Raw genomic sequence first — 17,444 nt, 5'->3', positions numbered from 1 at the left:
AGTTAAATTTCTCAATTAAATATTGTGAGCATATCACGTATCTAAGTGCAATATTGTATCATTCGAAAGTCTGCGTTATACTATTAATATAATCTAAATGATTTTTAATCGTCTCTATTTTCAAAAGATCCAGTAATAGGCTTAATTCAGTATAAAACATCTACCATATCATTTTTATCTTTATTGATGTAACATGAGGCATGGACAACTGACCCACTGTTTTACAAAAGTGATTTCTTTTTGTGATATGAGTGCTTGTTTAGTCTAAAAATCACAAAGCTAATGTTAAAGAATATAATAGACTATTCTGTTGGCTTTTCTACAACAAATGGAACAGTATATCACTTCGGACGTACTTGTTATTATTGGACAAAACATAAAGTTAATGAGATGGCGTCCTTAAAACAAGTATGGCTCTCCAGGCGGTAATGAATTTAGACTTCAGTCTCTCTTCTGAGCAGACTCTCATATCTAATTTGTTTAGATTTTGCACTGCTTTCTTATGAATTATTCTATTTGACAGGTAATATGACATAAAAGTGTTCCTTGACAGGTAATATTTTAGAAATGTAATATTTGTACCTTTTATTTTTAAAGGGTGGGCCCCTTAGATCATTTCCATAAATGAAGTAACATCATGACAAAAATAAATGTTCTTCCCTGGCCTACAAAGTTACTGGTCTCCTATTGATGTGAATGTAAGTTATTAATGTATTATTTACATTGTTAGCAACCTTGATAATATACAGGGTGTCTGAATTTATCTACAGCTTTGAACCATCATCTCCAAAGCCTCTCCTATGCCTTCTATTTTCCTTGAAAATCCTTTTCTGTTTTAACACATGTTCATATGTGTATCTCATTAGCTTTATTTTCATGTGTTTCATAACGCTGACTGCTAACCCTTGAGTTAAGTTTATTTATGTTTTGTTTTCACATTTGTATTTGTCCCATGATTAACGTAATTGTTCTTGACTTGAGTTGTCTTGATGTTAGCAGTCAAGTTGGTGAAGGATATTACCAACAAATCACTCTGCTAAAAGTAGCTGTACTCAGTTTGGGCCAAATATAAGCCGTCAGTTACTGTTACACGCAATTTTGGGGTCATTTCCTGACCTCTATTCTTACGCACAACTACCGTGGATATCAGCATCAGTGCAACTGGAACTGAGCGTGAGTGTCCAGCTAGGACTTGGCATGGAAGTCACTGACAGCAGAACTTGGCTCAGGATTTGTTTAAATGGAGTACCTCGTGTTGGACTACAGGAAAGAGGGAAAAGAAAATAAAGGAAACTTCTGCCTATTTTGGAGTCGTCTAGCAGGACAAAATGCTTGAAGCTTGGAATATGAAACAAATGAATTAGAGGAGATTTTGTGATGTGACATTAAAAATCAGAAAGCCTATATGATAAATTTAATTCCTTACAATGAAAAACCACCAATAGAAAATAAGTAAGTCAACAAAGCAATAATGTTATTCATTTCTTATCTTTTTCCAGCATACCCTAAAATCTGTTCAAGGGCTTCCCAGTTTTCCCTTTCAAATTGACTGTCAGCAAAGGACTCTGATTTTATCCAATGGAAATTTTTTCATACCCTTGTCTCTTGCTCTCAAATGCCTTGGCTTCATACTTGGTTTATTTTCCTTTCTGTCACAGATGTGAAGGTGTCTTTCTTCTTAAACTCTCCACTCACTGACTCTCTTGATCTTAATTTTTGTATTTTTAGTAGAGATGGGTTTCGCCATGTTGGCCAGGTTGGTCTCGAACTTCTCACCTGAGGTGATCCACTCACCTCGGCTTCTTAAAATGCTAGATTTACAGGCATGAGCCACCGCCCCTGGCCCCTGTGCACTTTTATTCTTTTTTTTTTTTTTTTTTGAGACAGAGTGTTACTCTGTCGCCAGGCTGGAGTGCAGTGGCACCATCTCGTCTCACTGCAACCTCCACCTCCTGGGTTTGAGTGATGCTTCTGCCTCAGCCTTCCGAGTAGCTGGGACTACAGGCGCCCGCCACCACGCCCAGCTAATTTTTGTGTTTTTAGTAGAGACAGGGTTTCGCATGTTGGCCAGGACAGTCTTAGTCTCCTGACCTCATGATCTGCCTGCCTCAACCTCCCAAAGTGCTTGGGATTACAGGCGTGAGCCACCGTGCCCAGCCCACTGTGCATTCTTAATTCAGATACTGAAGAGTGAGATCTCTCTGATGAAATTCACTGGACAGAAGATTTTGCCCTGGATTACCTCATAGACTGGAGTTACCCTGTTAAATGTTTGTCTTTGATGACCAGTCTTGATCCAATCACTTCCGGGCTGAATGAACAGGATTATATGATAATAAACATTGATACCCACAGACATGAAGATGATAAAATAGTTTCATTTAGTCAGGTCGGGGGGGTGGTGTTTCCAGCCAGGTTTTGAGTGTAAGTTTGTAATTTTCTCCTTTGCCGTCAAATTTGCACGTTCCCAGTCAGTGCCCCACCCACCTGGAGGTCAAAATTTAAGGGGCATAAAAACATTCGCTAATCAAGATAAATAACATTTTAAATACAACATTTTTCAAAAAATCAAAATTTATACAAAAAGATACATGGTGAACAAAATATCAAAATGTATTACTGGTTTTCCCTGTTCCTCAGGCTTCACTATGGCCTGGTTTGGCACTTACCCCAACTGCTCCAACTAAAATAATATAAAAATGTGCCCTTTTTAGTTACAGTTTTGCTTGTTCCTTCCTGCAAGCCTGCTAAGTCTATTTCTTTGAGGTCTATTTCTCCTGAATGCGTTTTGAAATATAAATATTTGGACATTTAATTCTATATGGTTAAGAGACTTCCTAATTCAGAGCAGATTTTGTGATTATACATAGTTAGGAAAGCTCTCACTACATAGATTCGTGGTTCTTGCTAAAATTGAAGGTGTGGATAAAAGGAGAAAGAAGCAAAGCATACAAAATTTGAAACAATGGTGTAAAAATGTGTTGGGGAATCATAATAGGGCTCAGGGCTACTAAGAAAACGTAAATTCCTTCCCTTCCCCACCAAGGTCATGATTACCCTTGACCTCTCCATGTTATTCAGTGATTTAGACTGGCTCCTCTTGGTTGAAACATTTTTAGGAAACCAGGTTCTCATGGTTCCCTTATGCCCCTGCCTTGTACCTCTTTATTTTTTTTATTGCCATTTTCTCTTTCTCCCACTTCCTCAAGGAAGGTGTAATTCAAGGCTCAATCCTCAGAATTCTTGCTTTTCTTTTTCATCATCATAACAATCTCATTCACCCTCACAGTCCAATTTTCATCCCCATGGAGATAACTCCAGAACAACACATCTCCAGTCCTGAATGTCTCAATTTCTAACAGCTCTTGTATTTGTCCTTTGTCTCTACTGTTCCACCTTACCCTCCTACATGTCCATATCACCTCACACCTAGACCTGTATGTAGGGTCTAAAAAAATGGGCAGGAAGTTGGCCTGGCGCAGTGGCTCATGCCTGCAATCCCAGTACTTTGGGAGGCCGAGGCGGGTAGATCATCTGAGGTCAGGAATTCGAAACCAGCCTGCCCAACATGGTGAAACTCCATCTCTACTAAAAATACAAAAAATTAGCCGGGTGTGGTGGTGGGCACCTGTAATCCCAGCTACTGGGGAGGCTGAGGCAGGAGAATCGCTTGAACATGGGAGGCAGAGGTCAAAGTGAGCCGAGATTGATCGTGCCATTGCACTCCAGCCTGGCGACAAGAGCGAAACTCCATCTCAAAGAAAAAAAAAGGGGGGAGCAAGGGGGCATGTCGTTAGCTCCAAAACCAGTCTTACTTTTTTACTTTATTGAAGGATATCAATGTTGTATTTGCTTGAGAGAAGTTAGTTAATATACAATTTCCATTATGTAGTTCTTATAGAGAAGGAATATATTAAATTAATTGTTTAAGGTCCTGAAACATTATGAATAAAAAGCCTGTAATGGAAACCTCTGCTTCTCAAGTCTCCACCATCTGCTGGAGGAATAAGAACTAATAGCTTAGTACCTTGGAGAAACTAACAACCACTTGAGGGGATCGGCTTGGCAAACCTCAGTCTTTCCTTTTTAACTGTCTATTTTGGAGAATTTCAAACTATGCCATACATAAAAAAATAACTTAATGAATTCAGTGTATCTACCACCCAGCTTTAGTAATTATGGATTCATGGCTAATGCTGTTTCATTTCTACTCCTCCTTACTTCCCTTTCACCCTAAACCAGTCTCTTGATCTGTTTATATCTCTCTTTTGTTTTCTGGGTCTGCTTTGCCCTAGGTCCTTCAATTGTGATAAAATTATTGCTCATGATGTTAGCTCTTTGACTTCAAGCTCCCAATGTTAGTCATTATTTTCTTACATCTGTCCTGGTATCCCAAGATTAGCAATCTCATAGCAGACCTGCCCTCTTTGGGCAGAGTCCTTGTATCAGTTAGCTTCGCTTCATAACAAACCATCCCATAACTTAGTAGACTTAAACCACAGCCATTTTATTTATCTCTTGGTCTTGTTCTCCCCCAAATCTTCTTAGATATAGCTCTCTTAGTTATTTTCCCAGTCACTGCATAAAATGAAAGTGTAATGTTACTTTCCAGACATGAGTTAATGAGATCAAGGACCTCACAGTTACTTTTTTTTTTTGTTAGAAATTTTGCCTGGGAATAAAAAGAATGACTTGACCGTCACGAATGATTTTGTCCAATATTACTGTTTTAAACTACAGCCTAACAAAAATTACAAACAGAAACTCTCAAATTATCTATTAGCTTCAAAACTGATTGCTTGACCTACTAAGCAATGCAATTTTAACCATCATTTCCAAGCCACTTACACCAACATACCCATTTTCTTTTCTGTCTCTTTTCTGTCAGTTTCATCATCCACTGCTTCCCTTGCTCCACTCAAGAACTCTATGCCTGAATTTTCTGTTCACAAAAACTTACACATATTCCAATGAATAATGGGGAAGATATTTTTCTAACATGAATCAAAAATAAATGGAGATGTAAAGGAAATAATGCACAATGCAGAGACTTGAGTATTATGTTGGAAGGACACGCAAGTTAGTTACATGACCCCTCAGGTTCACTTGGTTGCTGGTGTGGCAAAGTGGAGTTGTGTTTGCCTTGGGTACAAGAGAACTCTTATCTTAAAATAACTCTCTAGGGAATGGTGAGATAGCTACAAGAGGTAGCTGCTATTCAGGTCTGAATACCATCTCACCCTTAAAGAAGAATATCCTTACAATGAAGCATTGTTCTTTCTAGCCTGCTTACTACTAGGTAGAGAAGCAAACAAGATGGAGAGTAAATCATATATTTAACCAGAAATGCATGCGTTTGTTAACCTTGTTGCCTGATTCATTTATTTTTTTTCAACGTTCAATAAATAGATATATTTTTTGAGTTCCTGCCATGTGCCAAATAATATACTAGGCACGGGCGCCAGAGTGGATTTTATAGTACAGGAGTGAATACAAGAGTCAATAATGTGTTTCTTAATGAGGCTCACATTTTAAGACAACTCAACCACATTAGATGGCTATAGGTGCTCAACAGAATAATAAAGTAAGAAGGGAGATATGGAGTGAGAAGTTTGCAACGTTAAGATAGCTGAGAAGATGATATATGAGAAAAGAACTAAAGAAAGTGTAGGAGTTAAGCATGCAAATATCTGGGAGAAACAGGTTTTACACAGAATAAAGAGCAAGGGCAAAGACTGAGGCGGAAGTATGCTTGGCAGGTTTAAGGAACAGCAACTATGGCTAAAGCTGAGTTAATAAAGAGAAGGATATAGGATATGAGTAATGAGGGGTGGTCAAATCAGGTAAAGCCTTGTTGGACATTGTAAGAACTTTGGCTTTTATTTTGAGAAGTTAGAAAGGATAATTCTGAACAAAGAACTGAAGGAATTCCCCTTGTATTTTAACAGGATCATGCTGATGCAAAATTCATAATAGACAGGAGCTGAATGAGGAGGGGGAAATGGAGGTAGGGATGCCTATTTAGAGGGTACTGCAATAATCCAGGTGACAGATGTTGGTTGGTGGCTTGGACCAAGATGGTGGCAATAGAAGTTGTAACAGTGGTTAGGATAGGGAATTCTTTGAAATAGATACCGTAAGATTTACCAATGATCTGAAGGATGAAGACATTAATGAAATGTGAGAAAAAGAGAGGAATTCAAAATAACTATAAATTTTGGACTGAGGACTTGGAAAAAGAAACTACCATTTCCTTAGATGGGGAAGCTTCAGACGACACAGATTTTTGGTTTTTTGTTTTGTTTTTAAGTAAACGTAATGGTGGTGAGGAAGGGAGACGAGGAGTTTGGTTTAAGACATGCTGATTTTTTTTTTTTTCCACTTCAGGTATTATATTTATTTGAATTCATTTATTTAACAAATTCATATTAGGCCATAAAGCCTAATAACTAAGAACACAAGTGTTAGAGTCGGATTGAGTTCTAAGGCCAGCTCTACCCCTTCCCTTGCTTTTTTTTTTTTTTTAATTTATTTATTATTATTATACTTTAAGTTGTAGGGTACATGTGCATAACGTGCAGGTTTGTTACATATGTATACTTGTGCCATGTTGGTGTGCTGCACCCATCAACTCGTCATTTACATCAAGTATAACTCCCAATGCAATCCCTCCCCCCTCCCCCATCCCCATGATAGGCCCCGGTGTGTGATGTTCCCCTTCCCGAGTCCAAGTGATCTCATTGTTCAGTTCCCACCTATGAGTGAGAACATGCGGTGTTTGGTTTTCTGTTCTTGTGATAGTTTGCTAAGAATGATGGTTTCCAGCTGCATCCATGTCCCTACAAAGGACACAAACTCATCCTTTTTTATGGCTGCATAGTATTCCATGGTGTATATGTGCCACATTTTCTTAATCCAATCTGTCACTGATGGACATTTGGGTTGATTCCAAGTCTTTGCTATTGTGAATAGTGCTGCAATAAACATACGTGTGCATGTGTCTTTATAGCAGCATAATTTATAATCCTTTGGGTATATACCCAGTAATGGGATGGCTGGGTCATATGGTACATCTAGTTCTAGATCCTTGAGGAATCGCCATACTGTTTTCCATAATGGTTGAACTAGTTTACAATCCCACCAACAGTGTAAAAGTGTTCCTATTTCTCCACATCCTCTCCAGCACCTGTTGTTTCCTGACTTTTTAATGATCGCCATTCTAACTGGTGTGAGATGGTATCTCATTGTGGTTTTGATTTGCATTTCTCTGATGGCCAGTGATGATGAGCATTTTTTCATGTGTCTGTTGGCTGTATGACTGTCTTCTTTTGAGAAATGTCTGTTCATATCCTTTGCCCACTTTTGGATGGGGTTGTTTGTTTTTTTCTTGTAAATTTGTTTGAGTTCTTTGTAGGTTCTGGATATTAGCCCTTTGTCAGATGAGTAGATTGCAAAAATTTTCTCCCATTCTGTAGGTTGCCTGTTCACTCTGATGGTAGTTTCTTTTGCTGTGCAGAAGCTCTTTAGTTTAATGAGATCCCATTTGTCAATTTTGGCTTTTGCTGCTGTTGCTTTTGGTGTTTTAGACATGAAGTCTTTGCCCATGCCTATGTCCTGAATGGTACTACCTAGGTTTTCCTCTAGGATTTTTATAGTATTAGGTCTAACATTTAAGTCTCTAATCCATCTTGAATTAATTTTCATATAAGGAGTAAGGAAAGGATCCAGTTTCAGCTTTCTACTTATGGCTAGCCAATTTTCCCAGCACCATTTATTAAATAGGGAATCCTTTCCCCATTTCTTGTTTCTCTCAGGTTTGTCAAAGATCAGATGGCTGTAGATGTGTGGTATTATTTCTGAGGACTCTGTTCTGTTCCATTGGTCTATATCTCTGTTTTGGTACCAGTACCATGCTGTTTTGGTTACTGTAGCCTTGTAGTATAGTTTGAAGTCAGGTAGCGTGATGCCTCCAGCTTTGTTCTTTTGACTTAGGATTGTCTTGAAGATGCGGGCTCTTTTTTGGTTCCATATGAACTTTAAAGCAGTTTTTTCCAATTCTGTGAAGAAACTCATTGGTCGCTTGATGGGGTGGCATTGAATCTATAAATTACCTTGGGCAGTATGGCCATTTTAACGATATTGATTCTTCCTATCCATGAGCATGGTATGTTCTTCCATTTGTTTGTGTCCTCTTTTATTTCACTGAGCAGTGGTTTGTAGTTCTCCTTGAAGAGGTCCTTTACATCCCTTGTAAGTTGGATTCCTAGGTATTTTATTCTCTTGGAAGCAATTGTGAATGGAAGTTCATTCATGATTTGGCTCTCTGTTTGTCTGTTACTGGTGTATAAGAATGCTTGTGATTTTTGCACATTAATTTTGTATCCTGAGACTTTGCTGAAGTTGCTTATCAGCTTAAGGAGATTTTGGGCTGAGACAATGGGGTGTTCTAAATATACAATCATGTCATCTGCAAACAGGGACAATTTGACTTCTTCTTTTCCTAACTGAATCCCCTTGATTTCTTTCTCTTGCCTGATTGCCCTAGCCAGAACTTCCAACACTATGTTGAATAGGAGTGGTGAGAGAGGGCATCCCTGTCTTGTGCCAGTTTTCAAAGGGAATTTTTCCAGTTTTTGCCCATTCAGTATGATATTGGCTGTGGGTTTGTCATAAATAGCTCTTATTATTTTGAGGTACGTTCCATCAATACCGAATTTATTGAGCGTTTTTAGCATGAAGGGCTGTTGAATTTTGTCAAAAGCCTTTTCTGCATCTATTGAGATAATGATGTGGTTCTTGTCTTTGGTTCTGTTTATATGCTGGATTATGTTTATTGATTTGCGAATGTTGAACCAGCCTTGCATCCCAGGGATGAAGTCCACTTGATCATGGTGGATAAGCTTTTTGATGTGTTGCTGAATCCGGTTTGCCAGTATTTTATTGAGGATTTTTGCATCGATGTTCATCAGGGATATTGGTCTAAAATTCTCTTTTTTTGTTGTGTCTCTGCCAGGCTTTGGTATCAGGATGATGTTGGCCTCATAAAATGAGTTAGGGAGGATTCCCTCTTTTTCTATTGATTGGAATAGTTTCAGAAGGAATGGTACCAACTCCTCTAGCCTGTCACCCAGGCTGGAGTGCAATGGCACGATCTCTGCTCACTGCAAGCTCCACCTCTCAGGTTAACACCATTCTCCTGCCTCAGCCTCCTGAGTAGCTGGGACTACAGGCGCCTGCTAATTTTTTGTATTTTTAGTAGAGACATGGTTTCACTGTGTTAGCCAGGATGGTCTTGATCTCCTGACTTCGTGATCCACCTGCCTCGGCCTCCCAAAGTGCTGGGATTACAGGCGTAAGCCACTGCGCCCAGCCAAGACATGCTGATTTTGAAGTGCTCTTAGACATTTGGATAGAGTTATCTAATTGGTAATTGAATAGAGGAGCCTAAATTTCAGGGAAGAGTTTTCAGCTAGAGATATAAACTTAAGAGTCCTTGACATAATAATGATATTTACAGTGAGAAGATGGAATGAAGTCATGAAGACAGTTAGTGAAGATGCAGAAAAAGAAAGACCCTTTTTTTTTTTTTTTTTTTTTTAATGACGGAGTCTTGCTCTGTCACCCAGGCTGGAGTTCAGTGGCATGATCTTGGCTCACTGCAACCTCCACCTCCCAGGTCCAAGTGATTCTCCTGCCTCAGCCTCCCAAGTAGCAGAGATTACAGGCACACGCCACCATGCCCAACTAATTCTTGTGTTTTCAGTAGAGATGGGGTTTCACCATGTTGGCCAGGTCTTGAACTCCTGACTTCAAGTGATTTACCTGCCTCGGCCTCCCAAAGTGCTGGGATTACAGGTGTGAGCCATGTGCCTGGCCAGGAAAACACAATTTTAATTTTATTTATTTTTTTCTTTTTAAAAATTTATGTTTCAGAGTCAGGGGATACACTGCGAGTTTTTACAAGAGTACATTGCATGATGCTAAGGTTTGGGCTTCTATTGATCCCATCACCCAGATAGTGAACTTAGTACCCAATTGGGAGTTTTTTAGGCTTTGCTCCTTTCCCTCCCTCCCTCCTTTTGGAGTTTCCAGAGTCTATTTTTTCCATATTTATGTTCGTGTGTACCCAGGGTCTAGCTCCCATTTTTAGGTGAGAACATGTTGTATTTGGTTTTCCATTTCTACTTTAATTAGCTTAGGATAATGGCCTCCAGCTGCATCCATGGTATATCCATATCCATGCATACATGACTTCATTCTTTTTTATGGCTGCATAGTATTCCATGTTGTATATGTACCACATTTTCCTTATTAAATCCACTGTTGACAGGCACCTAGGGTTGATTCCATGTCTTGGCTGTTGTGAATAGTGTTGCAGTGAACATAGGCGTTCACGTGTCTTTTTGGAAGAATAGTTTATTTTCCTTTGGGAATAGACCCAGTGATGGGATTGCTGGTCAAACAGAAGTTTTATTTTTGGTTCTTTGAGAAATCTCCAAATTGCTCTCCACAGTGGCTGAGCTAATTTACATTCCCACCAGCAGTGCATAGGCATTCCTTTTTCTCCACAGCCTTGCCAACACCTGTTATTTTTTGACTTTTTAAAAAATCATAGCCATTCTGACTGGTGTGAGATGTTATCTCATTGTGGTTTTGATTTGCATTTCTCTCATGATTAGTGACATTGGGCATTTTTTCGTATGTTTGTTTTGGCCACTAAGACATAATTTTTAGAGATTAGGCATAGGAGACTGCGAAAGGGTAACCAGTAGGTAGGAGAAAATGAGAAATATGGTTTCCTGGAAGTCAAGAAAAGACATACTTTCAAGGAGAAAGGAATGATCCCATGTCAAATTCTACAGGTAGGCACGTAACATGAGGGCAGTGAGTGATTGACTCAGTTTGTCTCTTGGGTCACATTCCTAAAACTTCTTAAGAAAGGGCCAGTAGAGAAACGGATTTAAGAAGTGCGAATAATTGGACCGCTCATCTCTCTGAAGTGTCCCAGAGTGGCTTTGCCTCATAAGGGTGGTGAAGCCACGCTGGGATTTTCTTCCTTCCTCACAGTTCCAGGAGGGACCCTCCCAAAGTTTAGTTCAGAAGGATGGCTTTCTCCTGAAAAGAACTTTCCTTTGTTTGAAGATACATGTTTCTCCATCAGTGTCTCCAAACAAACCCTAAGGATTCATGACAGGGGAGCAGGATTTCTTCCAAGACCTCTATGTAACTTCTCAACCACCACAATGGGCCTCTGTCGGGTCTTTAGGGGAGATGAGAACCTTCCCCTCCTCAAAAAAAGGGTTATACACTTGTGTTTTTTCAAGCTGTCATTTAAAAAAAAAAAAAAGTAAGCATTTAACAAGCAGCTACAAAGCAATTACAGACTGAAAGCCACCTCTTTATAAAGCAGAAGCCATAAAGACAATGGACACTGTGTAATGACCAACAACGGCTGCAGGATTCACGGGGAACAAGGAGGGTCATGCACATAAAACAGAAAGCGGCTGGAAAGTGTGGGTGCTGCTGTGTGTGGGTGGAGGGGGCTGTGGAGGGGCTTTAGGAAAAAGGAGGGGGAAGGCAGGCTGCCAAAAGAGTTCTTTCTCTAGAGATAGCTAGAAAGAGAACATAAATAAACAGTGACTCATTCTGTGTGATGCTATAAACCTTGTCCAGCAGACCTTATTTACGTAGGAGAGAGGACTGCGATGACTCCAGTTGTTTGAGAGAATACGGAATAACTATTGGATTGAACCCTAATTTGAGTCAGGTTACCAGTCCCTAAGACTGCCAGTTTTACTTTCTTTGGGAAATTTTAGGAAGAAAGCAAAATGCACGTAGGACAAATAGAGACTAATATGAGATGATGACAATATCCAGAAATTCATATTTAACTTTTCAAGGAACTGCTTATCAAACCTATTTCTAAATCTTCGAAACATGGGATTTCTAGTTGAAGATTTCTGAACAAAGTCAACTGTCTCTTTTATTCACTCAAATAAATCATATGCAAATTAGACACTAAAGGACACTGTGCTCTTCATACAATCATCCACAACATATTTCCTGTCTATTTCTGTATCTATTTATCTCTACATTCATGTGTCATATATGTAAAAGATTGGAGAATATTTTGACATTTCCCTATACAAATAAATGCAGCCTATATATCTGCTTGTTTCAGAGTTTCTCCATGAAATTACCTCAGAAGTAGATTCTCCAGTTTGCACAAATCAGAAATCAAATCATAATTACATATGCTCTTTTTTGCTGATATTTATTTGGTGCTTTCATATGGCAGCGTTTGACAGTTTTGTTGCTTCCAAACTTATCAAGAGATCTTCCTTCTTTGGCCCTACATTCTTTCTTACAATGGTACAAGATTTAAGAAGAAAACATTCACAAATACGTCCTGATGTGTACTCACTGGTTTACTAGATTAGGGCTGATAGTGGCATTTCTTTTCTTTTGCGAGGACTAGAAACCTGAAATTACACAGCAATTCAAGAAGGGACCACAATGGTTGGAGGCGAAATTCCTTTTCCAGGAAAGGAGCAGGGCAGTACTGGTAACGTGTGTCAACCTGGCTCTGCCCAGATTTGGAGCATGCATCAACTCACACCGTGTGATTTCTGTGTGCTCTACCCACTCCAACTATGAACTGATATTTAAAATTTGACATAGAAATCATGTTAAAAATGCAAAGAGTCATGATGAAAACACATGGACACATAGAAGCGGTAGAGGGGAACAACACACACTGGGGCCTTTTGGAGGGTGGAGGGTGGGAGTAGAAAGAAGATCAGGAAAAATAACTAATGGGTACTAGGCTTAATACCTGGATGATGAAACGATTTGTACAGCAAACCCCCATGACACGAGTTTACCTGTGTAACAAGCCTGCATATGTACCCCTGCACTTAACATTTGTTTGAAGCAAAACACAACAAAAGTCCTAAAAAAATACACAGCATCAAGGGAGTGATAGTTTTAAATCCTGAAAAGCGTAGTGATTTTCTTTTGTCTTTTTCTAGAGATAGGGTCTTATTCTGTCGCCCAGGTTAAAATGCAGTGGCATTAACAGCTCACAGCAGGCTCTAACTCCGACTCAAAGGGTCATTCCATCTAACTCTTCTCCAGTAGCTGGGACTAGAGATGTGCGCTACCACACCCCACCTTTTTTTTTTTTTCCTCTTTAGAGACGTGGTTTTCCTGTTTTCCAGGTGGTCTCAAACACCTGACCTCAAGTGATACTCTCACCCCTGCCTTCCAAAGTTCTGGGATTAAAGGCGTGAGTCACTATGCCCAATCTGATGATTTTCTTGTTTCTTGATTTTCTTTCATTCTTGTAGGCCAGTTACTGCCAAGGTATGCTATCTCTACTGCTTGACAAAGATAGTAGCACGGATACACTATTCTGCCTTAAGAAACAGTGGACTGGAAATCTATTCCTTTGAGCTTTATTTTTTGTCACTTTTTTGTGCCGCGCACGAGCCCTAACCTGTCATAGACTCACCCACAGATGCCTACACAGCAATATATGTAAACACACACCGAATCACACCCTCACACATACACGCCATCCACAGGAAAGTGTCACAAACTCCAATCAATCCATGTTTCCCATGTCCACTGTTTCTCTGGCCCGAACCATCATCATCCCGTAGTACTGCCTGGTGAAGTGTGTGGTTCCCACAGTCAGACTGATGTGGTTCGAATGACCTTGGGCAGGTTGCTTCCGCTTGCTCTTCTGCTCAATGTTGTTGGTTTTAGCACCTGCCTGAAAAGATCTGTGAAGACGAAGCTAATTCACGTGAAGTGTTTAACGTAGGTGATGCTGAAGAAATATCACCTCTCATTATTGGAGTGTGTATTGGTTTCCTACTGATGCTGAAACAGTGTCACAAACTTAATTGCTTACAATAGCACAAATTGGTTATCTTACAGTTCTGTAGGTCAGAAGTCTGATGTGGGTTTCACTGGCTTAAAATCAAGATGTTAGCAGGACTACTTTTACTTCTGGAAGCTCCAGAGGAGAATCCATTTCCCCGCCTTTTTCGAATTCTAGAGACCAACCACATTCCTTGACTCATGGCCCCCTTCCTCCATCTTCAAAGCAGCAATGCTGCATCTCTCTGACCCATCTTCCCTCATCTTTCTAATTACAGTTGGTAGAGGTTTTCTGCTCCCTAAGGACTTGTGTAACTACATTGGGCCTTCTAGAATTATGTAGGTTAATCTCAAGGTCCATAACCTTAATCACATCTGCAAAATCCCTTTTTTCTTGAAGATAACATATTCACAGCCTCCAGGTTTGGGACATGGTGGACAGCTTTGTCCGGGAGGGTATTATTCTGCTTCCCACACAGGGAGTATTACTGATTATAAATCTGAATGAAAAATGTGAATGCATCTTCATTGCGTTGGCTGCCCCATATGTTTCTATCCATTAACTCCTCCACTAACACCACGTTCTAATAAGGCAGGCCCTATGGTGATCAAGTCCGTGCATGCATGAAACTGGAAACCTCATGGAGCTGTACCACCATCATGGCACAAAAAGCACAGAAATTATTTTAAACTAGCCTTTGATATGGAACAGATACATACAATGATAAGATCTAGATATTGCACATTCACTTATTTGCTTTCTCAATCACTCAACAAATATTTATCAAGTGCTTAACATGAAAAAGCCACTCCACAAAAGGAAATCTCAATTTCTGGCAAGCTTTCAAAGCCATAAACTATGACATCATCCTTTCTCAAACAAACCAACCATTATAAACATCCCAGAATAGGCTTTATGAAGCCTTCTCTGGAGAAGGGCTCTTAACCTAGGGCATGTGCAGAGGCTCCAGTAGTCTGGGATTTCCTGTTAACTGCATGACAAATTGTGCATGTCTGTGTGTTTGGGAGATAGGGGAGAGGCTCCATTGTTTTCACCTAGTTCAAAAAGGGGTCTATCATCCACTGAAGGTTAAGCATGGCAGCTCCAGGCTATCGCAGTTTAGGAGGCCAAAGACCTCACTGCCCAGTTTCTCCATTTGGCTCCAGAAACTTTCCATAGAACTCAGCAAATGGTACTGTGTACTTGGGCTCACCCCTTGAGTTACTGACACACCATCACATCCCTCTCTTTTTTGCTTCTGTCTGCTCACTTCTTACGCTACTAACGAGCACAAATACCTCTGCTTAACTATGTTCCGTGTGACAAAGGAAGATTAAGAGTTAGACAATGGCAGAACTTGAAGATCAGTTCTTCAAGTTCTAAAGTCTTCTTTCCTTTTCCTACCCTGAAAAATTCCTATTTTGATAGTCCCATTCCCTCTATTATCTACATCCAGTTATGTACTATAAATCATGTGTGAAGAGAAGGTATGAAAACCAAGATGGGAAGAGGATTGTGTTTAAACCTAAGACCTGTCCTTCCCACATCAAAAAATAATAATAATAATAAAATCAATTGAAAAAGGAAATAAACAAAGTGATATGCTTCTACATAGATTGAATAAAGAACCACTCCTTTCTGCTGCCCTCTTTCCAAAGCAGCGTGTTTGAAAAAGCATTACTTCTTTCAGAGTACAACACTTGATTCCTCTAGGTCAAGGCCAACTGTGGGTGGTTTGGGCTGTGCTCACATTTAGGAATGCCTCCAGTTCAGGCTCTGCAGACCTACTGTCTTAACTCTTTACTGCTCTCTCCTCCCCTCTGATTCCAAGAAAAGCACGAGGACACAACATTGAGTCCCATTTCTGAATATTTCAGTTGTTCTGTGTAGAAGGTGCTGCCACCCTTTCCAGGCCACCTTCCCCCATCAGATTGCAGAGTAGCAGGGCCCTGACTGACCTTGAAGAGTCACTCCCGGGCCCTTGGATTGCTCACCCTGCAAAAGTCTCGAAGTGGGTGGCAAGTGGATGATATGCCTTACGGAGATGTGTATGTAAGTCTATGCATTCATACACATTGTACATGGTTGTGAACTGAGCCCATTTATGGTTTTGGTATGTGTTCTTTGTTTCCTCACTTTAAAGGGTGTCCTTGTCTCTCCTTCCAGTCTCAATGGTCCCATTGCTCATTAAATCCCTTCTCATATACCTAACCCCATCTACCTGCATTTCCTGGACATGATGTGAGAAGAAACTATGTCTTCATCTGTTGATTTTATGTCTTAAAATCCATTTAATTTTGCTGGGCTGGTGGTACCAGCAACAGATAGAATGAGGGAGACAGAATGAGTTAGAAGTTAGCTACAGCTGGGTTACTAAGTGACCTCATTGAAGAGGATGAACATAATCAATATGTAAAATATCTGTGTTTTTATAGCATTTGGGGATTGTGTAAATAAAAGAGTAAACTATACACTGCATTTTAAATTAGGAACTGAGTTTCCGCTTTGAATGAATTCATTTTCACACAGGACTTTGGATCTACTAAATGATCTCTGCTTACTGCCTGGTCTGTCTGCAGGATCACATGATCACACATGATGTTACTTTTATTTTAATCCATTCGGAAAGTCTCCAGGAGACTGAGAAAGAGAAAATGCTCATGGGGGAGTTTACTCAACATTGCCTAGTTTTGTTATCCATAGAAAATGGACTGGTAGAAGTGGCCCACAAAGTACACAGCCGGGTCAGTGTCCCACACCCTGTTCAAATTCTGTGTTCTTGTGAGCAGCCTTCTCATGACAGAGCCCTAGAGAAGGACAGCACTTGAGCAACTTTCAAACATCACAGCATCGGCTAAGAGCCAGAGAGAGACTTGAGGAGAAAACTACTGTGACACAAGGATGCAATGATCTCAAATTAAAAGCAGTTACACGATGAACGCAGTGGCCCGCTTACCACAGCCTCAGGACACAGTGGAAAGCTTCAGCCATTCATTACCATTCACATGTTTTGTCCAAATGGCAAAACGTTTAGGAAGAAAACCAAATTCTAAAAGACTTTTTCCTACCTTGTTCAATTCCTGATTTGAAATAGTAGAAGGGGGAAAAACATTTCAGCTGAAACTGAATGCATTGGCAAGCTAGAGATTATCAAAAGGGGGAGAATGAAGAGAATTTTTTACAGGCACTGGTGGAGAGAATTATGCAACTTCCCACTACGCAAACTTTTGTGATTGTAAATTCTGCTACCTTTTAAGGAGAAAATACCATCAGCCTGCAACTTGAGAGCTTTTATGAGAACCAGGAAAGGGATTTTCCTTCACTCACATCTGTCTTCATTTGCTGAGTGTATGCTGCAGATTTCATGCTGGTTAGCTCAGTCTGAGAAGTAGAAGACAACTAGCATTAAATAAAGCAAATGCATGTGTCCTTATTTTTAAAAATTACATGAAAAAAGGCTTGCCTTGCACTATATGGTCTATTGTTCCCAGTAGCAAAAGGTAACAAAGTCAATATAAGCAAATTCACAGGATTGAAGTGGAGACTTTTTCCTATT

At 39.9% G+C, this 17,444-nt stretch overlaps 1 long non-coding RNA gene across 1 annotated transcript in view; it reads right to left on the bottom strand.

The window, feature by feature from the left end:
* The window catches only part of LOC140710481 (uncharacterized), a 44,570-nt gene extending 27,497 nt beyond the window's left edge, over positions 1 to 17,073 (bottom strand). The window contains exon 1 of the long non-coding RNA XR_012091519.1: positions 16,957 to 17,073. This is a non-coding gene — a long non-coding RNA (uncharacterized lncRNA). The remainder of the gene's footprint in view (positions 1 to 16,956) is intronic.
* Positions 17,074 to 17,444: the final 371 nt, after the last annotated feature.

The sequence above is a fragment of the Chlorocebus sabaeus genome, chromosome 2 (genome assembly GCF_047675955.1).
Source record: "Chlorocebus sabaeus isolate Y175 chromosome 2, mChlSab1.0.hap1, whole genome shotgun sequence".
Taxonomy (NCBI): domain Eukaryota; kingdom Metazoa; phylum Chordata; class Mammalia; order Primates; family Cercopithecidae; genus Chlorocebus; species Chlorocebus sabaeus.
Note: the sequence above shows the minus strand (reverse complement) of the source record. Positions and strands in the feature narration are given on the sequence as shown.